The 27,297-nt window shown below is 44.6% G+C and overlaps 1 protein-coding gene across 3 annotated transcripts in view; it reads right to left on the bottom strand.

The window, feature by feature from the left end:
• Positions 1-27,297, bottom strand: part of LOC135387836 (toll-like receptor Tollo) — a 144,403-nt gene that overhangs the window by 59,268 nt on the left and 57,838 nt on the right. For all 3 annotated transcript variants that reach the window (XM_064616993.1, XM_064616991.1, XM_064616994.1), the window contains exon 2: positions 16,720-16,775. The gene's annotated coding sequence lies outside the window, so the exon portion shown is untranslated. The remainder of the gene's footprint in view (positions 1-16,719; positions 16,776-27,297) is intronic.

The following is a 27,297-nucleotide window of genomic DNA, read 5'->3' as shown; positions in this document are numbered from 1 at the left end:
TCCCGAATGGCATTATTCACGAAGGTCGCGCCAAACGTCAGTTTGTAATGGTATTAAATCTTACGATGTCCATGCCGCCCGCTCAAAAGTCAACGAAAATTAATGTCCGTTTAAAGACTTGTCGAAGCTGATTAAACAGGTCGCAAGTGCGTGTAACTTTCTGAAGTATAACGATAGTAACTTTACTTCTTGTGACTTCTTTATGACTTCTTTATGACTTCTTTATGACTTCTCTTGTGTAAGCATTTTGTGTAATTAGTTTGTGCTACATTATATTGGAACTGTATTGAACTTGTACTACACAAGTTTACTTGGTTATATTAAATATCCTGAACACAGTAACTTTACATTCTTGCGGATAAGCTGTAACACGCCTTATGCTAACGCGGTCACGTAACAGCTACTTGGTAACTGGCACCCAATTCAAAACAACCACTATAACATCTGTTGCATCGAGCCGAATTATGAAATACTCTTGTCCTGCACGGTATACGAAGTGCGTGGACGAATAAAACTGTTACTCCGCGCAGACAATGGGAGTCAGAATAGGCATTTCATCGGCGAATTAGTTGTGGTGACCTCATTAAGCAGAAACCGTCCTTTAGACGAATGTCATTAAATCTGCCCGTTTGGCACCGCACGATTGACATTGAGACTAGAGATGCAAAATTTCCGGAAATATTGAATTGCTCGAAAAAAAAAAACTTTTTTTTTCGGGTTTTTTTCCAAAAATTGGAAAAAGTGGAAACAAACGGAGTTATTGTTGAGTCGAAGCATTGCCGGCCAAGTCACAGCATACAATGAGCTAGAAACTTTAGTAGTGTTCACCCTCTAGGCATAAATGCAGAGCAGAGCATCCCATGAGACTTCGGTCTACCCAGCGATAGGTAATTAGAACAACCCGTCCACTCCGACCAGAAGTCCGACATTCTTTGAACGCGATGGCGATCGCTTAGAGCGGCCAGACGGAGCTCTAAGTTGGTGGGTGTTGGCGGATTAGAGGCACCTAAGGCACTATTGGCGGGTTGGAACGCGTCGAAGGCACAAAAATTTACATTTTTGAATTTTGTCGCCTGGAAATTTGGGGCAATTTTTCCGGAGACGAGGAAAAACCCAGAAAAAAAACTTTGTTTCCCCAAAAAAATTCCGGTTTATTTCCGGGGCTTCGCATCTCTAATTGAGACGTAAGGGATTAAGTACTCAATGTAATTTTTCGTGCCCGTGCGGCAGGTTTATAACGAGATGTTAAAGATTTTCTCCTACTACGTATCGAGGATCGCCCGCGCCGACGATCGTCCGCTTAGATCACGCAGATGATCGTCTGCTAAGTTCTAACAGCACGCGGAGGATTGTGTCCTCGCACCACGGGACAGTAGTCTGTTCCAGTGAAGGCGCGGGGAATACTTGACGCTCTAATCACTGAAGTACGCTTTAAGTACATTTTTGAATACTTGTACTTTGCTCGGAGTATATTTCGAATTTTGTACTCTGTACTCTACTCAACGTACATTTTCGAGTACTTTCCCGTCAAATGCTCAAGTAGCCAACTGTGACTGCAAAAACAAAAGAAGAAAAAACTGCCGTGGCGGGGCATTTTTGAAACTCCATTGTTGGCAAGGATGAAATGTTGAAAAGTTGTTGAGATAATGGTAAACAGTAAAAGTTGGAAGCGAAAGAACGCAGACACACTACGTCACTACGACAAGCACCACTGTAGCTTAGGTTTGTCCTATCTGTTCTCCCAGGAAATGGTTCTTATACCCGTATAGTGCCTATAGTGCTTTGTGATGATGATGATGATGATGATGATTTGAGTGCTTTGTTATTTCCTCTGAGTGCATTCGCAATGTGGTACGTTGTACTGTACATAAAGTACCGACGGTGTCAAGTACGTGGTACTTCACTTGATGAACTTTGCACATCACTGGTCTGCTCACGCCACACAGAAAACGATCTGCTTGCACCACGCACAGGATTGTCTTTTCACATCACATGCAACAAGCAGATAGCCAAAAAAGAGACTAATTAGTATCCGACGGACGGAGGTATTCGAAGCGTTTCCGTCACCATGGGGCAGTAGAGTTCGCGCAGCTAAGCCTAAATCCAGCAGACGCGATATGCTGCGTTCGCAGAAGTGCTGTCTGGAAGGGAGAAGATATAAGAGGGCGCTCAAATTACCTGCGCGCTCTAACCGCTTGCACCTCATGACGGTATAATTTCCGTTCATGAGCGATGGATATCTAAAAGGCGGATATACGTCTTCTCTAAGGGTTTAATTTTTCGACTACTCTTTTCGTCGACGAAAGTTGATACAGCGGTCTGAGTCATGGTCGTCGGCACAAGTGGAATTCTGGTTAGAAAAAAAAAAGAAAAGAACACACACAAAAGAAACAAAAATTAATTTTGCTTCCTTTGCGGGATTGGTTGGTTTCCTTTTTTTCTTTCTGCTTTATTTGGAATTTGATGCGTTACTTCGTATCGTCTATGATGCGTATGAAGAAAGGCGCAGCAAGCGAGGGACAGAAGACACCACTACAGGGCTGATGGGCTGTCATTACGGTGGAGTCCTTAGACGGTACAAACAGTATAGAGTGACGAGAATTACGGTATACCATACGCTAACACTGTCTCTTTAAAGGATAAGTTCAGCCATTATGAGAAGAAAAAAAGCTGTTGTCTCCGTTCACGAGCGTGCATAGGAGCCGAAACCAGGATTTCATGAGTGAAAACAGTGCCGTTTTGGAGACATACTGGAAACACGAGCCTCATTTGCATATCGATATCTCCACTTTTTTTGCTCTGTCTCTCTCTCTCTTTTGAAAGTCAATCATTAGCACATCCAGTTTCGATTTTTGAGTGACGCGCAAGCACTAGCAGGCACAAGAATGCCTGCGATGCCTGATGCTGGCGGATGCCTGATGTGTGCGCGGCCTAAATATCAAGACGACTGAGGACTGCTTCAGGAATGGATCATGAAGGAGTCTATATAATCGCCTTGCCGTGGAGTCTGCAAGTACATGTATTAAAGGAACGTCTGTTAATGGAAACACACAAAGTCCAGTTGCATGGGTCTATCTTTGCGAGGCATGATGTGCTGACGAAGTGGCAGCGGCAGAACTCCTGCACAAAAAGCGGAGGAAACGGGCACAGGCCTCACTGCAGTTATCTTTTCATGAACTGCTGTTCTTTAATCACCGTATACTGTCAAAGTGAGCTCAAGAACCATTGCGTTCAGAACCATAAACCCTCTCCTGAGTTTAATGATAGCGGTTGAAGAAAAAAGGCACTAGCAAGTGTGGTTTCAACTGCCACCATTCAAGTGAAGGGTGCAACTTGGCGTTGAAGAAGAGTGTGTTGTGTTTGTCCTTGTCCTTGTTTAATTGCCTCTTCCGCGACACGTTACTCCTCCTCAGGTTGATTCTGTTCTGCAAGGAGCCGCGCGCGGCACAAGTTACACGTAAGAGCGACCCATGCAAAATGGATTGTGGATGTGTGGGCAGACCTGTACGTAGCTGGTAATTGCGTTAATAGTAATAAATTACTTTTTGAGTAATTTGTAACGCAACCGATTGCTTTTCTGGCCAAGTAATTTTTTGAGTAATTCAATTACCAAGTAATCGGTTACTTTGACACTAAAGAATCCACATTGTTCGGGAAGACAAAACCAACAGAGCTCTGCAAGACAGCCGTCTTATATCTAGGATTTTTTCTGCAACAATTTCTTATACGAATTGAATCGTCACACTGTTCCGCACATGTAGTGTGTTTTTGAGTACATTGTCTTCTCCCGCCATTCATGTGAACTAACTTTCCGTAATCCGGCCAGCATATAGAGTAGGTTGGACTGTAGGTTGTATACCATGAACATGATGAGTCATTTGTGGGAGTCCCAGTATGGGTAAGCCAGACCCACCACGAGAACAGCTTGGGACAAAAGTTTACGGAACACCGGGGTGTCGTATTTCTCCATGGTAGCGACACACCCTGGCAGCAAATAGGGGTGCACACACATACACTGAAAGGACGGATAGAACAGCCGGTCACCCGTTTCTTATTCGATGTCTTCCTGATTACGTAGCAGGTGAGGTGGCTCCGTTGCATAAATGCGCCGACGCCGCCCTCCGTAAACTTTTGTCCAAAGCTGTACTTCTGACGTATGATGTATCATTACTGGCGACATTGGGCACCTACACTCTAAGAAAAAAAGGAGTACTTTTACTCCTTTTGGGGAGTAATTGCATTGCCACAAAAAATAGTCCCTTTCGGGAGTAAATGCACGGGAGTAAATGAATGTCACAGAGTGAAGACCGCATTTCACGCGCTGTTGTAAGAGTCCCATATACATAATTGGTGCGCATGCATGAAAATACTTTGAAGCAAACCGTCAACGGTGATATATCGAGTGATATAAAATCTTGCGCCATACTAGGGCACAATTTACGAGGAAAGATGCGCTAACTGTTTCTTACTCTGTGTGGCTGGAAAATTGCTACGTTGTCTGAGTTATACAGGCTTACGTCGTTCAAATTGACCAAGGGCACATATTTACGTAGACTGTTGCATTCAGGAGACCATTCGCGAAGTTTAGTGACAATTTGCAGTCCTGGGGAGTAAATGTCGGGACTAAATGTTGGGTTAGGGGACTAAAATGGGGAGTAATTGCAGACTAGGGGAGTGGAAGCTGCAATTACTCCCCGTTTTACTCCTTTTTTTCTTAGAGTGTAAGGGCAACATTGACGTAAGCGCTCAGGAGATCCACAACTCTCTACTCAGCTACGTGCGCATCGATTACGGTCACGTAAGTTGCTTACGTCGGCCGATTGAATCTTCGTATTTTTAGCCAGGTGACACGCGCGGACGCGCACCTCTCGTGGTATTGACGTCGCTCTGCTATTCCTGCCAGATCGAACGCGTCCTATAACGTGGGTAACTATTTTGGGGGCCGATGGGCCTTGCGGCAAGTGCGAGCGCTGGCCATCGACGAGGAACGAAAGTGCTCGCTTTATCGGTAGCGACGGATGTGCTGCATAACAGATTAGGACATCACGTCGATAACCCGTTATCTCCTCTGTGAGTCAAAGATGAGGTATACAGTGCTTGCAATTCGGAATCGAGTAATCGTTGGAGTTATCTTTGCGGCGGAATGAATGAGTGTCTTTATAATGTCTGTATAATGAACTATGAGGAAGGTGGTGGTTGCGAAGACGAGGACGGACATGGTCCTGCACTCTAAGAAAAAAAGGAGTAAAACAGGGAGTAATTGCAGCTTCTACTCCCCTAGTCTGCAATTACTCCCCATTTTAGTCCCCTAACCCAACATTTAGTCCCGACATTTACTCCCCAGGACTGCAAATTGTCACTAAACTTCGCGAATGGTCTCCTGAATGCAACAGTCTACGTAAATATGTGCCATTGGTCAATTTGAACGACATAAGGCTGTATAAGTCAGACAACGTAGCAATTTTCCAGCCACACAGAGTAAGAAGCAGTTAGCTCATCTTTCTTCGCAAATTGTGCCCTAGTATGGCGCAAGATTTTATATCACTCGATATATCACCATTGACGGTTTGCTTCAAAGTATTTTCATGCATGCGCACCAATTATGTACCTGGGACTCTTACAACAGCGCGTGAAATGCGGTCTTCACTCTGTGGCATTCATTTACTCCCGTGCATTTACTCCCGAAAGGGACTATTTTTTGTGGCAATGCAATTACTCCCCAAAGGGAGTAAAAGTACTCCTTTTTTTCTTAGAGTGTGTTAGGTGGCGACCCTCGTCTACGTCCGCACTCCTCATGGAGATGCTACCTTCCTTACATCTTCACATAACTCGTACATCGGTAGCTAGGCTCCAGCGTCTCTTCGTCGATCGACGAAACGAAAGTCGATGACAACCACGAAGCCATGTTAAAAGGCTGTGAGGTGGAAGGATCGAACGTACTCCACCGCAGGCTGAACAGTCTCAGGCTTCCCCTACAGGAGACATATACCCGACAAATATCGGCGCAGTTCGCGAAGAAGTTTGCCCGAGACGCATACAAACTCCTCTCCCTTCCTGCTTGTGCACTCTCCATATGCACGTCTGTAGACCCCTCATGGTCACCGCTGCATGATGGTGTAAACAAGGAACCTCCTAGTTTCGACTTTGAATGATCGAACTCTCTCCATTCCTCCCGTGAACCAGACTTGTGCGTAACGCGTTACTAGTAATTGCGTTACTTGTAATCAATTACCTTTTTAAGTAATTTTCGAGTAATCAGTTACTTTACTGTCAAAGTAATTTTTCGAGTAATCAATCACTTTTCTGAATAATCGATTACTAAGTAATTGATTACTTTTCCGGCAGAGATTAGCTTATCTTTCAGATGTTCTGCCCCAAGTCAAGCCCCTGGTGCCATCAGCCTTTGTTGGGCTGTTCTACTATAGCAAGCGGAGGTCATTGTAATAACGCTCTGGAATTTCAGAGTCTCTCTCCCTAATCTCTTCCTACACCAGTGTGATGGTACCTGAAGCTTTGGAGGTTTAGTGAGTCATGGGGAAGTTCCACGCAATGCTCTTTCACAATCGGGTTAACGTCTTCCCGGGCGTACAGATCTCATTGTCCTACGTGTTTTTGTTTGTCTTGTTATTTCAGCTGTTCCACTGTTGAACTTTTTTTTTTCTGAGGCACACAAAGACTGTTATAATTTGCGTGAATGCAGAGTAACGACCGAAGTAACGCGTTACTTTTCTACTCGTTACTCAATTACATTTGAAGTCGAGTAATTCGTAATGGTAATCAATTACTTTTTCCACAGAAGTAACGGTAACGGTAATCAATTACATTTTTCGAGTAACGGGCACAAGCCTGCCGTGAACCCATAATACCCCATACAACGCGACCACCCTCAGTCCCTTCCATTACAAGCTCCGTGCACAGATATAGAAAGGGATGAACGCCTTCCAGGCATTCTTGAAGACTCGTTACCACAAACCCAGACCTGCACGTATAGCTCATACAAATCCAATATATATATATATATATCCCTTCCTCCTCCTTCAATCAAAGAAAAATTCTCCCCGTTCTATATATCCCCTCTGGACCTTTCTTCAGATCCCCCCTTCTCGTAGAAGACATCCTGGCGAGCCTCCCCCACGGTCGTATAACGTTCTTAATTTCTCTGCAAGCGCGCACATCCAACGGCCGACCTCTGTGGGGAAACACAAGAAACAAAAGCGGCACAAAATCATATAATAGGGGGAATAATCCCCGCCGAACCCAACGACCATGAAACAAAGTGGACCCCAATACACGAGCACCAGCCCTGGAGCCAACTCCTCGCTGTTCTCAGGCGGTATGCGGCATAACTGCAAATAAATGTCTTATATATATATATGAAGAAGCCGAGAGAATTGGACTGGATTTCTGTAGACGAGCTCGGAAGCCCCTCACGTGCGAGTCGATTGTGAGCGGGGCGGGGTGGGGGACCTCGAGGTGGGGTATGTCTGTATATGAAGAAATTACTCGACTGAACCCTCAAGTCATCGAAGACGTCTCTAAGCTGTGCTACGTAATATCGCTTGGGTAAGACATCGAGGAAATGGTGAAGTATATGATCGTGACGATCGCCTCTAGTATAGAAAGATGTGCTTGAAAACGTCTCGCTGGTTATTGCATCTACTTTTTGCGCGTTCCCTGTTGTTGATGGAAGATACTATGCCTGGGGAGTATGGTTCGGATAGCTTGAATGAACGGGCTTCGATTCCGTGTAAGAACTACTGGTGAAGGGTATTGTGCTAGGATGCTAGGGAAACTCTGTTGCCCTTTCCTTTCTCTCCTTTCCTTTTTCAATAAACGTATCCTCCCGATGCAGATTTTTTCTGATTTCCCAATTTAGTAGACTAATCCCGACAAAAGTTTACGGAACAACCGGAGTGGCGTGTATGTTCATCGGTGCGACACGCTGCAGCAAACTGGAGCAGATAGACTTACAGACAGGCGACTGGGTATTCTGTGCACCTCTCAGTAAGCACATTCTTTTCACTTGCACTGGACTGCACTACCTTGGACTCCACGCAAGACGGGTTTTCGGGAGCTGCACTTTCCAGCTTTATTCCAGGAACTTTATTAGTAATGCCTTTCTTTTCAACAGGAAAGTGCAGCACGCAAATAACCCAGTTCAGATCTGGTGCAGGAGGTGCAAGCGAAAAGAATGCACCTAGTATAAGTGTGTTAAGGCGGAGATTTGGGCACGTTGGTACATAACTACGCAAAAACAGCGCAGAGACGGGACACGAAGAAGAAACAAGTGCACACACACAGGGCTGACTATAGCAACTGAAGCGTTACTTCCCAAAAGGGGGGCGTGTGTCCAGTGTGTCAGTAAGTGTGTCCACTCCAGTTCGCTACCATAGGGTGTATAGCTCTGATTACGAAATACGTCGCTATGGTGTTCCGTACATTTTCTCGGGACCTGTACTACACTGGCTTTCCGGACACTCTTAACGAACAAAAAACATAAGTGTGACTCCTTTTCAGCAGGAATTTTTTACCTGATTGTTGTGTCATATAGGGTTCTGTCCAACTAAAAATAGCGTAAACAACGGGAATTATATCCAGGGGCGGATCCAGGGAAGATCCTCGGGGGGGGGGGGGGGGGGGCACTAAAGAAAAAAAGAGAGAAGACGGGGGGAGGGGGGGGTCGCCATATAAGACGGCAAGCTGATGCGCTTTCATTTCACACCAGAACTTTATTTATGATCTACATGTTGCGAAGCTTAGCAAGCTGTAGAGGAACGCCACCGTGCGGCGTGTGCGGAAAACGGAGCGTGCGGCAGGAAAATCTGCCGGAATGGGGGGTAGAGGTATGTCTTGGGGGGGGGGCGCCCAGGGCCCCCCCCCCCCCCCTGGATTCGCCCCTAATTATATCCGAGGCAGGCTACATTTATGGACAGACACGAACACGTAAGCCTAAGTCATTTTGATTTTCATAATAGCGGTCGCGGGGAAGCCGGCAAGTTGTGTAACGTAGTAGCGAAAGTATCGTTGCCGTGTGTGCAGTGCTTAAGTAAGAACTACCCATAGTGAACCTTGTTGGTGAGGGAATGATATGATCCTTTTAAAATTTTGTTTTGGTCGTCAACGTGGGGTCGCATGCAGTACATCTAACTCAGGAACACATGTCTTCCTACATAGCGTACATTCGTACATAATACCGCGCGAAAGCTTGAAGGCACCGTGACCCATTTCCCTAATTCAAGCCACGTCCACAGAACAACAGCCATAAACTCGTATTACACGCGTGCGCGTCTTCCTCAGTACCTGTGCCCTTTTTACCGTATCTATAGCTCCAGTAAGAACTAAAGATGCATATTACACAATCCATCTTCATCGAATATAGTGGTGTTCCTCGTACGTCGCTGTTACTGTTCCTGTCTTGGAGGCGCGTGACGTTCTTAGGCGGGTACACAAATGACTCGCGTATCCAGCCTGTTTGCATAGATGCCTTTTGTGCATGCTATAGTACACTATGCATAACCCATTCTGAGCACGTATAGCAACGACATATAGCTCTTCGTGTACGCGCGACTTTTATTTGCCTCAATGATTGGTACAAGACCCGTGGATGCTTATACATTCTGCACTGACTTCGTGTTGGAGTTGGCTGCGTTTAATGGTCTTACAGGAAACGAATTTTTTTTCTTATTGCAAGCTAATAGACCTCTCACTGCTTGTGAACAAATGACGTCATGGTGTTCCACAGCGCCGCCAATTCGGTAGGGTTGAACTACGCTCGAAGCTTTAGGGGACGAACAAGGTCGAGCCCGAAAGCCACGATCTTGAGGGGATTACGATGGTCCCTGAGAGGGACGCGACCCTAGGTCCTACTTGTCTTTCGATAGGAGGCAGCGAACACGTGGTCATCCGTGAAACCCAGCCCCCTCCTTCCGATTAGTTTCGGTTTCAGTCTGTCTATACCAACGTCATGATGACGCTTACCGGGTAGAGGTCTATTTACCTCCCACCAGTTCGCGTGGCGTAGTGGTTAGGATGATGACCTTCCCCGCAGAGACTGGGAGGTGACACGGGTTCGAATCCTGTCATCGCCTGTGCTGTCTGAGGTTTTCCCCGGGTTTTCCGGCAGACTTTCCAGACAAATGTCGGCACAGTTCCCCGTGAAGTCGGCCCCGTACTCATAGAAACCCCCATTGTCCCCCATTCCTTCCTGCTGTCCTCTCTCCATGTGTCCACGTCTGTACGCCACTCATAGCCAGAGTTGCTTCGCGGCGCTAACAAGGAATGTAAAAGAAAATGGCGTCTCGTTAGTTGTACTTTCGTTCTACTTCATTGACTCCGCTCATTACAAGCTTATTGATCATTTATTGACAGTTACTGGACAGAGATCCTATTGACAACAATCAATAAAATAGACACCGTTACTGCGTAGTGCTATGTATTACAGTTATTTTTTATCGGGAGTAAATCAAGAATATTAGTATCCTCCCTTAACAGCAGAGGGAAGTGAAGAAAACAGCCAGCGTCCAGAACAGTAATGATATGGCAGTAATGAATTTAACAGATAACATGAGAGGAGAGACAACCTCGTGCTAAACCGTACTCCATTTACGACGTTAGCAAAATTATACACCGAAAAGAGCGTGTGCCATGCACACTGTTACAGGAGTGAAGACGGTTACAGTGTGTAGAAAAGAACAAAGAAAAGGAACTGCGAAAGAAATGCAACTGTTTAAGAACGATTGTTTTTAAACAATTCAATGTGCCCACGTCACGTTTTTAATAAAGAACGAGAATTATAGCCGAGGCAGGTGAGGCAATTTGGTGAGACGTGGTGTAATCGTATGGCATCCCTGATCGGAAACCAGGAGACTCTAGGTTCGAGTCATGGCGTCAGCACCTTTTTCCCGAGTTGTCTGGTTTCATTGACGTTTTAGTGCCACTTGCATCATCTATCTAATACCTCTTCATTCTTCCATACAACAACGTTCAACTATACAGGGTGTTTCAGTTAAATCCCCGGGCTAAATAATTCGCGAACCGGTGCACCAATCGAATAACTTTCTTTTTTACAAGTATCTGTCCAATACCGCCTACAAGATGCGCACCGCGTGAATGAGCGGGAGGCGCTCATTATTTAAATAAAAATGCAAATGAGTTTCGTAAAAAAGCGTAACTTCTAAAGCAGGGCGCTGTCGGTATTAAAATGGGTACTACCCCTTTTGGGACCTTCAGTGGACACCTTTCAGAGAAAAATCTGTCACCGAAGCGGGTCATTTGTTGCAGTAATTAATTGGTTTCGGTTTACGTATTTTTGTCGCGGCTGGTCGCGGCGAAGCGCAAAAAGACGCTCTTTCACTCCCTTATCCATCAATGAATTACGTCCTTACACCAATGAATTACACCAATGAATTACGTCCTTTTGCGCTTCGCCGCGACCAGCCGCGACAAAAATACGTAAACCGAAACCAATTAATTACTGCAACAAATGACCCGCTTCGGTGGCAGATTTTTCTCTGAAAGGTGTCCACTGAAGGTCCCAAAAGGGGTAGTACCCATTCTAATACCGACAGCGCCCTGCTTTAGAAGTTACGCTTTTTTACGAAACTCATTTGCATTTTTATTTAAATAATGAGCGCCTCCCGCTCATTCACGCGGTGCGCATCTTGTAGGCGGTATTGGACAGGTACTTGTAAAAAAGAAAGTTATTCGATTGGTGCACCGGTTCGCGAATTATTTAGCCCGGGGATTTAACTGAAACACCCTGTATACTGAGTAGAAGGAACTCTTCTTTGCTTCGTATAATCTCCAGTACAGAGATCTACATCTCCTGGAGCAATCCCCCTTCAGGATAGACGTCGGCAAAAGCGACATTTTGACGTTGACCCTTCGTCATATTGAACCTCGTTACATGCTTCTTCAGCGTAGGAACATAGAAAAATCTATTTCCGCATTCCTCAGCACGCCGACCGATCATTTTATTTTCGTTCTCTTTCTGGGTCCGTCTCGTTTCCCTGCTTCGGTTCTTTACAAGAGGCACGAAACCATAGAGCCAGTTTGGCGTAACGAACTTTGCGTCGAAAGGGGCACTTTTTTTTTCTTCTTCTTCCTCAAATGCCGAGCTGCTTTCCCGCAACGGTGCGTATGCAGAAAAGGAATTTGGGATTCTACTTCTGTTCTGTATGATGGATTTTCGTTGGGCCTGTCTTGTTTCGAGGGCCTTTTGTGAGGCATCGTGGTAAGAGGTAAGAAGCTCAGAATATTCTTGAAGACACCAACTTGAAGACGGAACAACATCTTTTTATACAAAAGGGAAGATCGGCCCACGCCGGTTTACCTGGCAGTGATCTGTATACCCTAGCAGTACTCTGCAGTATACAGTGATTTTTTTTTCTTTACTTTATAGCGGTCCTTTGTGAATACTGATTTTTTTCGGTGTTTAAAACCGAAACTCAAAATGAGCTTCTTCTACGAGGCTGCGAACTTAACAATGTCGAGGTCGCCTTACACATGTACCATACAAGTGTATGTGTTGTGTGCTGTCGTGTGTTCTCTAGCATTAGCGTAGTACTACACGTTCCTTGACGTACCGTTTTGAAGATCACGGGTTTCGTCGAATAGCATAAAGTTGAGGACACTGACATAAACAGCTTGCGCCGGACACAAGCCGGGAGAAGCAACAGAACGCGGTTCAAGGCTTGGGTGCAATTTATAGCTTCAATGAGAACAACTTGATGCCTCAATGCGTAATAAATTTACACCGTCACGGCCACGTTCAATTTGCAACGGCTATGGCATGTGCGAGCTGCTCAGAGATGAGACTGGGTCATCGTTCTCGAAGAAGGACACCGATAGCATTGTAGCCGCTCACAGATATCACCACCATCTATACTAGTTCTCAACTTAACCGCAGTCCAGGGGGCGCTTCGACAAACCGAAGCCCACACAGGCCACGCACCAATAGGCCACGCAGGTCCCACGCATGGTCTCACAAAAGGAAGCAACCTTCACCTCGATATATACAGTCAAATATCTGTTCATCGAGAACCGACTGACCGAGGAAGTTTTTCAACACAAGCAACCTCTTCTTCGCTTATGGACACCTCGAATAGCAGCCCCTCCGCGTTCCGAGTCATCGGGTCTACAGGACTTGCACGAAGCTGACCTGGAAGCGAGATTAAACCAATGCGGGGAAGGGGGAGTGAAGAAACAAGCGGAGGTCAGAGGTCGCCACCGTCGACCCCTAGTCTTTCAGGAGTCCCTCTGCTGTCGAGGGTGGGGCCAAGTCGTGATCTTTGGGAAGGGGATACGGACGCTCGTGTGAGGTTAAACAGGAATGGGTTTTCTGAAGCTGTGGGGCATTCATTAAAGGTTTTTGTCTTTTTCGTTTTATTTCGGGGGGGGGGGGGAGGGGGGTTGGTCGGTGCGGTTCGATCACGAGGTTGGTAGGTAGGTAGGTAGGGTGGATGGTGCTGGGAATGGGGAGAGAAGTGGCGGTGGTTTAATTGGACCCTTCGTGATTGAGGGAGACTAAATCCTGTTCCGGCCGGTGGGAACCTTGAGAATATGTTTTTCGTCGGTTGCATTTAAGAGGGTATAGGAGGGAGGCAGGTGCGAGTTGGTTTCTTGAGAGGAGGGTATTCGTCAGGGGGCGCTGGTGGCTGTGAGAGGGTCAGAGAGTGCGAAACGTTTTGGTGTCTCCCTCTGTTAGACAAGGTCAGTGTCGGTGGAAGGTCACCTCGGCAGAGGTTCATGTACCGGTGTACGATATCGTAACGCGCTTGACGCGCTAGTGTCGAGTAAGGGTATCTCGTTTACCTTCCATTTTGCTCTATAGTCTGTACAGGCTTTCACGAGGTCTGCTAGCTGCTCGTGCTTTTTTTTCTTTTCTTCCTGTATGTGTTCCGATATTACGAGTATCCGAACGGACGATCCTGACCACATCGTGGCTAACACCTGCATCTTCTCTCTCTCTCTCTTTTTTTTTCTTCTTCTTCTTTTACGCCGAGACTGAGAGGTACGGGGGTTCGAGTCACGTCACCGGCTGTGCAGTCTGAGGTTTCTCCTGGGTTTTCCGGAAGACTTCCTAGATGAATGTCGGCACTGTTACCCCTGAAGTCGGCCCGGGACGCACACTAATCTCCTGTCTCCCCCTTCTTATTTTTCTTTTTTGCTGTTCTCTCTCTATCTGTTCACGTCTCTACGCCACTCACAGCCACAGGCGGCTTCGCGGGGCTAACAGGAAATTACAAGTTTTAAAAAATATTTTTCCATAACAACTTTATTTCTTTCCCGAAGTTTAACGTGTTTTCTGCAGATATTTTTCCATGTCACCTAATCTGGTCGCCAAAAGCAGACTATTGCAAAAGAGCAACAGAATAATATAATTATTTAACGAGGAATAGCAGGCCGTCTCCTCTGGCTGACTTTTCCTGTCAAAATAAATAGCCTCCCCACCAAAAAAAAAAAAAAAAAAAAAGAAGAATATCCTTCTATAGGAAATGTCGGCGTCCCCCAACCAGAGGCTCTCCCTGTTTCGTTCTGCACCATTTAAAGTGGAAATACGCACGCATTTCGCCTTTCACGCGAATCTCACTCCCTGTTCCGGTGAACTTTTAAATTCAGCAGCTGCACTCATCTGATTATAGTTCTTGCCAAGCCCACGGATAGTATAGACGAGCAAAGAGGCTACGAGAAAACAGTACGTACGTGTTCTTACTAAGACTATCTACGGGTTGTCGGCAGACATGGTCGTTTCAATAGCTCTTTTGAGGAGCGATGTCTTCCTTCCTCAGGCCATTCATCATCTTATGAATACGAGAGTCGACGCGTGGCCCTTCAACGAACACACACTCTGCGCGATGGTCAAGAGAGTGTTCAGGACTTGCTCCGATCTGTGTCTCGCATTAATAATGAGAGTGCAGTCTGAAGTCCTCAAGAAACGACAGCTCGCGCAGGCGTAAACACCGAGTGAATGCATGTGTGGTAAAACAAAATTATTTGGAGTAGACCTGCAGTGTGAGTCACCTTTGAATGTGTTACACATTATGTCCCTGTTACACGATAAATTGAATGTAATTTCCAACAAATGGCATTCACGGTGAACGCCAATTCGTTGAGCACATTGAGCGTGCGTGCGTGCGTTCCATTTTGCGCCTACACTGTAGACTGAAAAACACCCTTATTGGTGTAAATCGCTTGTCCTATAATTGACTCCTCTTTTTACACCGTATGGTCTGGAACACCCTTTTTAGAGGGTGTATCCCGTGTAAAACGCCCTTTGAAAGGGTGCTTTTCCTTGAAAATGCTGTCTTTTGCACCCTTTATACACCTTTTTAGGAGGGTGTTTAACGATCTGACACCCTCCAAAAAGGGTGTTTATAGGGCGCAAAAGAGGGCATTTTCAAAGAAAAGCGCCCTTTGCAGGGGTGATTTACACGGAATACACCTTCTAAAAAGGGTGTTCCAGACCATATACGGTGTAAAAATAGGTGTCAGTTATAGGACAAGCCATTTACACTCATAAGGGTGTTTTCCAGTTTACAGTGTAAGTTTGTAGTGATGCTCTCATCTATTCAATTTGTTTGCTATATTTGTGGCCTTTATTCTTCTTTCTTTCCCACCTTCCCTTTCCTTCATTTGTTTTACGAATAATGAGCCCTAATTAACGCGTCCTGGAGTAGCCAGTCCCGAGTGTTTCGGAACTAACGTCTCCGCTTTCTGTTTTCCCTCCCTCTGACAGCAAAGAAATAAAAAAACGTAGTGAACTGAGTGACCAACAACCTTTGATCAATTATGAACTGGACCTACTGTGAACAACAAACCTATGACCCACTATAATGTGTCCAACGAAACTATTATGGTGAAAGCTATTAACTGAAAGCTATCATGGTGAACTGTATATGGTGTGAACCGAAGATGACCACCAGATGGCACAGCCACCGAACTTTGCACTGAACGTATCGTGTCGTGTGTCTTGTTGGTGTGTCCCGTTTTTTTTTGTTTTTTTTTCGTGTTTCCCTCTCTTCTTTGCTTTTTTTTCTCTCCCCCTGTGGCAACTTGCCGCCTCTCTTTCTTGTCTTTTTTTTTTGCTTTCTTTTTCAATAAACGATACCCAAGCAGCACAATGTACTGAAAGTCTAGTGCGATAGGGGGTGTACGGTATATGTCTTATCAATGTTCTTTAGTTTCGCAAGTCCGTTCAAGGCCTTCCACCTACCCGTCCACCCCTATTGCACTCGACTTTCAGTTCACTGTGTTGCTTGGGTACCCCCCCACCCCCACCCCCACCCTCTTTCCCGAAGTTTAACGTGTTTTCTGCAGATTTAGTGACGCGGAGGACATAAGTCATGTAGATATCTGGTTCTATAGTCATGGAAATCGTTTCTGGGTCGCTTCTTCGACGTGTACATCATCATCATCATCATCATCGCATTCATCATCTCACAATAAAGTTGTTGTTGTTGACGTGTGGTGCGAGTTCGCTCTGCCCAGAAGGGCATGGTGAGTCCCCATGTTCCCTGGATTTGTCCAGGACAGTCCTGGACAGTTTGTCCTGATATCCGTCCAGTCGACCCACCTCCCCTAGTTAGTTCACAATATCTACTCTTTTTATGAGTCTCTCTTTCTTCCACTCTCGTCCACTCGTGTCCTATTTGCGTGTCACCATATATCAGCGCACGTATATATAGTTGTTCACATTAACGAGATAAAATTCGAACTCACTTGACTGGGGCCTGAAGGACACATGCACTTAATCCAAGGTAATCCAGAATCAAATTCTGAAAGCGAAACAAAACACTCGGTAAGAGTTTTGCACATATATGTACCCGCATATATTAACGTATATCACACGCACAAAAGATAGAAGAGCTTTTCACCACCACCTGACACCGTTTTTTTCCTTCGAAAATGTGTATTTTCTAAACTTTTCCGATGATAACACATGAAGCTACACCTGTACTCTAACTGTATACGCACACATTGTGTGCAAATAAATAAATAAATAATATAATAATAATAAATGATAATAAATATATAAAGAAATAATTTTAAAAATAATGTTGCTGGTCCTTTGCAGATCGTGTGACACATTTTAAAAGAAAACAAGTCCACATCCCACCGATTCAACGATGCCTTTGCACTGTGCACCTAGTCTTCTATCGTACTAACTTTTGTGTGTGTGTGTGTGTTATTTTTCCTTTCTAATATGCACGCCCGCGATAGCACATCAGTCGTGCCACAAGCAAGCACGCATTCTAATGCAACCAACCGCAGGCTATAAATCTTCTCGAACAAACAAACAACAAATACATCTCTTTCGTCTTCCCATCCAATTCCATCTCAACATCGCAACCAGCAAAATTAAATCCTTCCATTAATCACTGAGTTACTGCTCCCCTACCACCTTCACTATGCAAGTCTCCCGACAATCACCTTCTGGCGAAAGAGGAATAAAAAAAAACTGCAACTGACCGCACCACACGCAAAAAAAAAGAAAAAACGAAAAAACTATCCGGATCTCAATTTGCCGTAACCCACCCTCAGGCATCGTCTGCGAGAACGCCACGCGCTGTGACCGCCTGCAACCACCATAACTTGCCCCATGGCGCAAAATACCGCAAGGCCCATAAGCTTATGTATTCGTATAGTCGTCGGTCGACGGCAGAGCGAACCCGCTTTTGCGTTTTTTTCGGAACATCCCGCCCCCTCGTGGCCGACTGGCGCACTCGAAACTTAAAGCAGACTAACCGAGGGAGAAAGAGAAGGAAAAATTGCTTCGGCCACTTTGAAGGCTTGCCTCTACGCAAGATGAAAATGCAAGAGAAAAAAAATGCGAGAAAAAAGAAAAAGACCTTGACCCTCGCCGGGGCCCAAGCGCATATTTCGCTCGGGTCAGCACAATTTGAGCAGGGTACGATGCACACCATGGGGCTCGCTGTCGATGTTGATGAGGATGGTGGTGTTGTTGTTTCTCGGCTGGGAGTGTTTGCAGCGATGTGTTTTCGTGGTATTTTGGTGGTTGGTGTACGCTTGGTAATGCTCTGCAAAGTTCAACTGTCACGTGAAATGTTGCTCTCTATAAACATGCCCTTTTGGGATGGTTTTGTCTAGATTGAGATGCAGATAAGATTTTGGGGCTTTTGAGGTGTGTCGAAGCATGACGGACGCAGGAGGTCTGCAGTGACTTCTGAATGGCAAACTTGATGTAGAGGTTTTGACGAAGTGATGTGCGCCTTCTGTTTATGTCTGAGCTTGGATGAACGTATAAAACGCAGCAGACGACGAGGCAAGGAGACGTCGACATTTAAGAGGTCTGTCTAATTTTGCCCGTCTGCAGTCCTTCCCCATACTCGTGGAAATGTTCCCATATGTAGGAGAGTCTCTCGCAATTACTTTTGGTTGAAGTCCAGCAAGAGGAATTTTTTTTTTGTAAATAGTATACCAACAGATTGTTATTATTAAAAAAAAAACGTGAAATAGGCTATAACACTAACGCTCTTTTAACCTAATTACGGAAACCAGACAAGGCATATATTTTATATGTAAGAACATATGGTGACAAATTTATTATCATTTATATATATATATATACCCATGGAACGATGCGACAGCACCAGAGGACGCGTGTTTCACCGTGTTTGCGGCTCGTCAGCTCTGGGTAGCTGCGCATCGTTCGGAATTGGCAAACCAGGGGTCGCTCGGCGAGCGATATACACCTGGGAGGGTGACTGGGCTCTCCTCAATGCCACTGTGCAAGCCAATGAATTATAATGAGGGAAAAAAAGCCATTAAAGAAATTTATTTATTCATTTACTTGTTTCTTTAATGGCTTTTTTTACGTCATTATATATATATATATATATATATATATATATATATATATATATATATGTATAGTTGAAATAAATGGGAGACGGAAGACGAAAGTAGGGGAAGCAGCAAAAAAGGGTTTATTAAAACTTAAAAATTATAAAACTTAGGGAGGATGTCTACGTTACGGCGGAAGCTCCGCCTTCCTCGGGATGAAATAGCTAAATGTGGCCACGAGGCTGATAAGGGGCTTGAGAATGATGCCCCTTATCAGCCTCGTGGCCACATTTAGCTATTTCGTCCCGAAGAAGGCGGAGCTTCTGCCGTAACGTATACATCCTCCCTAACTTTCATAATTTTTTTAGTTTTAATAAACCCTTTTTTGCTACTTCCCCTACTTTCGTCTTCTGCCTCTCATTTATTTCAACTATAATTACGTAGCCGTCCGATCCAACTCCAACTTTTAAAGATATATATATTCATATAAATTTATTTTTATAAGAAACATATTACAATTTATTGCTTGGCTTCCCACAAATTATGCGAATCTCCATCACGAAATCGAATGAAATATTAAGTTGTCAACTGAGCTACACAAGAGGCCTCGAATTTCCGAGCGTTCTTTACCCTACGATCAGGATGAATCCACAAGGAAAGCACATTTTCATTAACGTTGGATGATTATGACGGTGTTGATCAGTTGATTTTTGCAAACTAACACTCTCATCAACACTGTTCCTTAATAAATATTGTCCTGTTAGAGGCAACTAAAAAAATTAAAAAAATAAAAACTATACCACGGACGGACGGACGGACGGACGGACGGACGGACGGACGGATGGATTCTGCGGCTTTACGCTTTGGAACGAGCGGTAGCTTGCGCTACCTTGCCTAGAATTAGAGTATTATAATTTGAATAATCATGTACCAGCGCCTGTGCGCGTATTAATCTTCGTAAAATTATTGTTATTGTACTGCTAAAAAGTGAACTTCGTCTCTGTCGTTTCGAAAACCCATTGCTTCCGACATCCCGAATTGCGCCCAATTGACCACCCTTACATTTGAATACGGCATGTTCCTCCGTCTCTTCTTAAAAAAAAAACAAAAACACACACAATCAATCAATCAATCAATCAATCAAATCTTCTTCCTGCCCACATATACCGCATGTTTTGAGAGCGCCCCCTATCGGACACTTCTGCGAATAACGCGATACTTTTTTTTTCTTTTTTCTTTACTAACTATCCACCTTTTCTTTCTTCTTTTTTTTTCGACGTCAACACACATCTGCGCCATGATGACTGGGGAAGGAAGCCACGTAGACGCGAAATGTCCACTTCCTGGTTTTTTCCCGTCCGTTGGGATCCACGCGGTATGGCCGGACTGTACGCGAATGGGAGGGGCAGCTCCCTCCATTAGCTTGATTAAGCAGATAGCAAATCAAGATAGGTCCCGGCGGGCGGTAGTGGATCGATGGCGGCTTAGCACTCTCGTGTTATGCTACGATTTTTGCCTTCGAGATTGTTTCCAACGTCTGTTGATGCAGTATACGGCAATTTCAGTTTGTTCTCCTTTTTGTGTTGACGGGAACATGAAATGCCGCGGTGTATGGTGTCTCGAATGGTGTGCGCGAGACTGTGCTTTGTTGTGTCGCATGGCATTTTAGATGCTGCGATGACGGATTGCGTTGCTTCATATCGCATTCGGGTCTAGTCGTGCTTTCTGATTAATTGTTCTACCTCATGTCAGAATAGAAGCGGCTGATGTTGCAATGAGCTTAGTCGGCGAACAGTACGGACTGTACTACTTTAAACCATTAATAACGAGCGCTGCGCGAATTCGTAACGGATAAATACGGGTAATAATTACGCGAAATATTGTATAGTACCGTTTATATTACGCGCCCGTGATAAAATAGACGTACAACTTGTACTTCGGTATTGACAAGCTCCCGTTTGGTACATAGACAAATCGTACCACGTTATAGTATATGCAAACCATGGTACCATGCGTCGGGGCGCGCCTTAGGGGCACTGTAAACTCAAAAACACCCTTATGGGTGTAAATGGCTTGTCCTATAACTCACACCACATTTTACACCGTATGGTCTTGGAACACCCTTTTTACAGGGTGTATTCTGTGTAAAACGCCCTTTGACACAGTGCTTTTCCTTGAAAATGCCGTGTTTTGCACCCTTTATACACCCTTTTAGGAGGGTGTTTAACAATCTTACACCCCCATAAAAGGGTGCGAAAGATGGCATTTTCAAGGAAAAACACCCTTTCAAAGCGTATTTCACATAGAATACACCCTCTAAAAAGGGTGTTCCAGATCATACGGTGTAAAAAGTGGTATGAGTTATAGGACAAGCCACTTACACCCATAAGGGTGTTTTTCAGTTTACAGTGGGGGGGGGGGAGAATTGTGATCCGGTCCTCACCGGATCTCCAGAAATTCTTGCTCCAAGCATATTCGTAGAATTCTATCCAAGCATTCGGGCAGGCGGACTTTCCATCAAACGGATCGGGTTTTGTTGGTTCGAACTTAGGCGCGTACCATGCGCATGGTACCTTAGGGGGCGCACCTTAGGGTGCGTATGGTACCATGGTATTATGTGCACATTTAAAACGCGTTGTACGTTCGTAATAGTGGTTGACACTGTTCCCGGTACGTAATAACCGTGTGTGACCCAGAGATACGGGGTAGGGTAATGCCGAGTTTTTGCAAAAGTTTAAAGGGACAGTCCGGACGGACACCAAAGTTAAACGAGCGCTGGCACATGCTTTTTTTATGGTGCTCAGGATCAGTGTGCGAACTATTTGCGTTAAATTTACCCGCAGTCAATTATTTATACTTGCATTTTATAGCCAGTACTTTCGCTACCGTACAGCTTCGCACTTAGTGCACCTATACAATTGTGCACTTCAATGCGACTCTAATATCGAAACCAGTCGAGAGCTCCATAATCACAGCCGTATCAGTTACGCAGAAGAGTTTAAGTTACAGTTATATTACTGAGAGATAACTTAATTACAAGGAAATTTACCGAAACCAATCTGTGATTTAGTTACAATTACTCATTAAGTCTAATTGAGTTGCTGTCGAGTTACTTACGTTTAAAGTAACCAGATACGACGAGGTATCCCACAACATGTTTAAAAATAATGCTTTTCATGCCAGAAGTTCATAATTTACACAGAGGACTAGTACAACTACAATATCTATGTGAACTACGGAACTTGCATGCAGAATACAGAACCCCTGAACAGGAGCAATTAAAGCACCTTTAACGTGTTAAATTAGTCGCTACGTTACAGGTGACGTGGTAATGAATACCGCAAAACAAACTTTTGAAACCAGAGGTTAAAAAGTGACCGATTCGGTTGATGAATGTTCATACGAACAGTTAAAACCTTGTTTGAGTGTGTCATGTTTTAAATGAATGCTAAAACCTGCACGAGACCAGCAGTTATAAGAAAAATGACAAGTCTAATCGCAGCAGAAAAGACCTTCGTAAAGAGGCAATGCCGCAGATAGAAATTTACAACGCAACCTTTAAACCCACCAGGAAAATGTAACTGTCCCTTAAGTGCAAGTTTACTATAAAAGTAATTAATTAGAGTAACTATATTACTCTTAATCAATTACTTCACAGGTATTAGATAGAGAATCAACCATGTACGTCTACCCCAATTCGAAAGAAAAACACATATTTCTCAGGATTAGCCAAATTTTTGGTCCAGCTTACGCATCGTTTCTTTCCGTAAATCTATTGCTGGACGAGAGTAACTCGTAGACAGAAAAGAAAAATACCAAATGTCGTCAAACCCAGCGGCATGAGGAGACACCGGACCGGCTACACTGAGCACGTGATCTTCCTGCTGCATCCGTCTGCGCTTTAACCGAAAAAAAAAAAAAGAAAGAAAAGAAACCTAACAAATAGAGACCTTAACCGTGACCACACAAACAGAGTTGCATCAAACGGGTTCATTTGTCGCCTCTTTCATCTTCCGGGTTCTCTGCGCGTTCTGACGAGAAAAAAAAAAGAAAAAAGAAAACGAATATCAAGACGTTAAAAGGAGACGGTACACACACACATATACTGAAGGCGTATCATCCCGTCTTTACTAAGGTGCAGGTTGAGAGAAAAGATATTCAGCTCGCGTTTTCGTACACCGGCAGGCGACCGGTATAAATACCTCAAAAGGTCGGGGTCACCATTTCGATGGGTCGGCTAAGTGTTCCGTAACAGTGAGACGCGTCCGCGTAGAGTATCGGTTGATGAGCGTGGGTTTCTAGACGGTCAGGCCGACCTGGCGTGATATAACGCGTTTATATGTTAGAGAAGGAGGAGGAGGATGGGTCGCCTGCGCGTTACTTTTTGTTGGGTGAAATAAGTTGAAGAATACGTGTTTGTGCGTGTCTGTTGATATGAAATGTGTCATTGGTTTGTTAGGTATACAGTCGTCGGTTATTTTTATTCATTCGTTAGTACCCAAAGTTTTCTCTCTCTCTCTCTCTCTCTCTCTCTCTCATTTTAGGTGCAATAATCGCAGTTCTCTCACGGCGTATTCTCACGAATTCTCATTTTCGCGTTTTTTCCCTTTTCTTTTTTTTTGGGTGGGGGAGGGGGGCAATTATTCTCTGTAAAGGTCATTCGCGAGGAGTTAGCCGTTCGATTTGTGCCTCATAGCGCTCCAGACGCGAACTAATTCTGCCCTTTGCGCATTGTTACATCCATTTCCTGGAAGAAATTTCCGACAGCGTAATAAAGCTACTTGCATATTATTGAACAGAAACGACGCTCGCCTTCAGATCCCAATGTCGAACGCAACATATCCGCGGGAACTTGATTCCAATTTTTCGCTGGCACGCAAACAGTGCAAAAAATTCTTCCACAAGAAAAAAAAAATATATATATAAATAAAAAAACAAAAAAGAAAGAGAGAAAGAAAGCAGGAGGAAGAAAGGCGAAAAGTAATAATCGGGGGATGGGGTTTCTTCTTCGCATCATTCCCGGTGAATGGAATCCACATGGATTCCGAAATGTCTTTTAATTCCTTCGTTTTTAATCCGTCATGTATGCCGGTATGGATTTTACTGACTAAGTATGACTATTCCCGGTCTTTCGACTGTTTTTTAGGGTAGATTTCACAGGTAAGGTGAGGCAGCCAACATCTGCGTGCACTGTAAACTGAAAAACACCCTTATGGGTTTAAATGGCTTGTCCTATAACTCACACCTCTTTTTACACAATATGATCTGGAACACGCTTGTGAGAGGGTGTACTCTGTGTAAAACACCCTTTGAAAGGGTGCTTTTCCTTGAAAAATGCCTTCTTTGCACCCTTTAAACACCCTTTTAGGAGGGTGTAAGATTGTTAAACACCCTCCTAAAAGGGTGTATAAAGGGTGCAAAAGACGGCATTTTCAAGGAAAAGCACGCTTTCAAAGGATGTCTTACACAGAATACACCCTCTGAAAAGGGTGTTCTAGGACCATATGGTGTAAAAAGAGGTGTCAGTTATAGGACAAGCCATTTACACCCATAAGGGTGTTTTTCAGTTTACACTGTGGCGACATATACCGCGCATACTCCAGGAACGCAAATAATAGACGATTTCAAAAAGATGCGCGCGCCATCACGTGCGTGGCGCAAGGCAGCATGGGAACTTTGAGGGACACTGCTCCGTCGTCTGCTTCGGATATGGTTTATATCGGCTGACGCTGTGGCTGCGCACTCCGGGAATGTTGTTGTTCTTCTTCTGCCTCCGCCTCTGGCCGTATCGTAATGCTTGAAGGCGCTCTAAGTTCCCATGAGCCCTTGCGTACCACAGGTGGCGCTTGCATTTCTAAAATGGTCTATTTCGACCACCTGCTGTAACGTGCGCGCATCAGGAAATCTCCAGCACACGGTGCTTCGGAAGAAGAAGAAGAAGCTGTGGTCACGGTTAAATTTCTCCATATATTTTTTAAAGATGTACTTATCAATTTATCCACATCTACATTTATAAACTGCCAATGGCACAAATTTTACAACTCATGAGACGTGTGCGCGTGACGTCTCCAATGACGTATGACCAGAATGCAATGCGTTCGCTTTGCAGGCCATCATCTCTGATATATGGTGGGGCGTCTAAAACGCAATGTAACCAGCCATGCACTGTAAACTGAAAAACACCCTTATGGGTGTAAATGGCTTGTCCTATAACTGACACCTCTTTTTACACCATATGGTCTTAGAACACCCTTTTCAGAGGGTGTATTCTGTGTAAGACTGTGTAATGCTTTCTTTTGCACCCTTTAAACACCCTTTTAGGAGGGTGTTTAACAACTTTACACCCTCCTAGAAGGGTGTTTAAAGGGTGCAAAAGAAAGCATTTTCAAGGAAAAGCACCCTTTCAAAGGGTGTCTTACACAGAATACACCCTCTGAAAAGGGTGTTCTAAGACCATATGGTGTAAAAAGAGGTGTCAGTTATAGGACAAGCCATTTACACCCATAAGGGTGTTTTCCAGTTTACAGTGTGGCGACAAACGATGACATCGCATTCGATAATTGCACGCGAGAGGAAGACCACAGAAACTCTATTAAGTGGCACATAATGGGTTCAAAATGGACGTCGACGCACCCATATATAAGAACGTGTAATGCACATACATCGTCCTAAAAAGGCCAAAGCAACAAACACCAATCATACATTCATAATGATGTCCGAAGTAGGTCGCAGCACAGCCCGTGCAATCGATAAGGGTAATAGAGCTTTCTGATTCGGTATGTCCGACAACAAAATGCTTCTAGAGTCCCAAAACGGGGCTGTAGTGTATATCCCTATCTCCTGTGCATCCACGCTCAGCTATTGATTAGTTGAAAGGGCTGCATTTACAAGATTAATTGAAGTTCATGACCCGGCTCTGTGGTTTCTCCGTTGCTGACGCTGTGCAGATCGTCAGCCCGAAACAACCGTGCTTGTTCCTTGTGAAGGTTGGGTTTTGTGGCGAATATCGCGAAGCGACTGTGATCAAATGCATGGGGAGAGGACAGCTCGAAAGAGTAGGGGTTAGTATATGCCCTGGGCTGACTTCGGGGAGACCATATATGCCCATGTACGCGTGAAATGCCTGCCGACAAATATGGGAAAAACTAAGACAACTTGAAGTCATCTTCTGGTAAGGTTTGAATCCACCACCTCACAGTTTCTAGCATGTTCCTTGGAGCGACTAACTACTCCCTGGTGCTGTATTGGACGTACGCGAGTTCCCAAGTGCGGTGTTAATACATTACCGGATTACCGGTCCAGGGCTCTACCAATTGCGCTAAGCTAACACACCTCCTCAGCGATTTCCAAGGGTGCGTCATCTGAAGGGACAAACCAGCCACTCTCTTTCACTCACCCTCCTTTCACTCTTACATTTTTGCTCACTCATACACACATTCATTAGCTTAGCTTAGCTCAATTGGTAGAGCCCTGGACCGGTAATCCAGAAGATGTGGGTTCGATCCCTACAGCTGGCTAACCTTTTCAGCGACTTTCATCTTTCATCGTTGAGCTCATTTGTGGCGAAGCAACGCTTGTCCCAGCAGCGTCAGTCTAAGGTGACAGAATGGTTCAGCTGCCCCTCAAGTGCAAACCCATAAGCATAATAAATGTTGTGTTCATGCCAGTTTTATCCCGTGTACCAGATATGAATGATCTAGTTTCATTGCCGATGACAATTTGGGTACTTCTGTTAAGACGAACTTCTGATAAGACGAACAAATTTTTGTCACTCCCTCGTGTTCGTCTTAAAGGGAGTTCACTGTACTCTCAAGAGAAGGGACAGTGGTGCCAGACAAAAAAAGAGGGCAAGGTCGGAACTAGTGGAACTGAGGATCCATGTGTCTGTACCTTGTCCGTGCCTCACGGTTTTTTTTTCTAGAGGGGTTTATATAAGGGTTAATATTCTCTCAATTTTAGTCCACACATATACCACTGGATACTGCATCCTCTCGTTTGTGGTCTTGAGTATACCGTACACTCTAAGAAAAAAAAGGTAGAATTTCCAACCCAAAGTTGCAGCAGGCAGCTCTGCAATGCAGTTCTACCGAAATGGGTAGAAAATCATACCTTTTTTGTTTAGAGTGTATACTCAAGATACCGTTTTTGATGTGTGTGTTTTTTTTCTTCTTTTCCTTTTTTTTCAATGCTTTTGCTGGTATTTCAGAACTAGAGTTAGAGCTGGTTTTGCTTATAGTTTGAGCGAAGAACAACAACAACAACAAATAAGTAATGACGATGTAGTGGGATGTTTCGCCGCTGCGAGGCAGCACCCTATCCCATTGCTTGAGGGGGAGAAGATGGCGAATGATGATGATGATGAATGAGCGAAGAGGAAGAAGAAAAAAAAGGTGGAGTTCGTAGTCCCGACGGGGGTCAAGAATGTTACTCGTTACTTTTTTCTGAGATGTATGTGTATACTCCCGTAGAACTGATGTCAGCAAAGTTCCTAGT

This window comes from Ornithodoros turicata, chromosome 3 (genome assembly GCF_037126465.1).
Source record: "Ornithodoros turicata isolate Travis chromosome 3, ASM3712646v1, whole genome shotgun sequence".
NCBI lineage: Eukaryota > Metazoa > Arthropoda > Arachnida > Ixodida > Argasidae > Ornithodoros > Ornithodoros turicata.
This window is presented reverse-complemented; position numbering and strand designations above follow the sequence as displayed.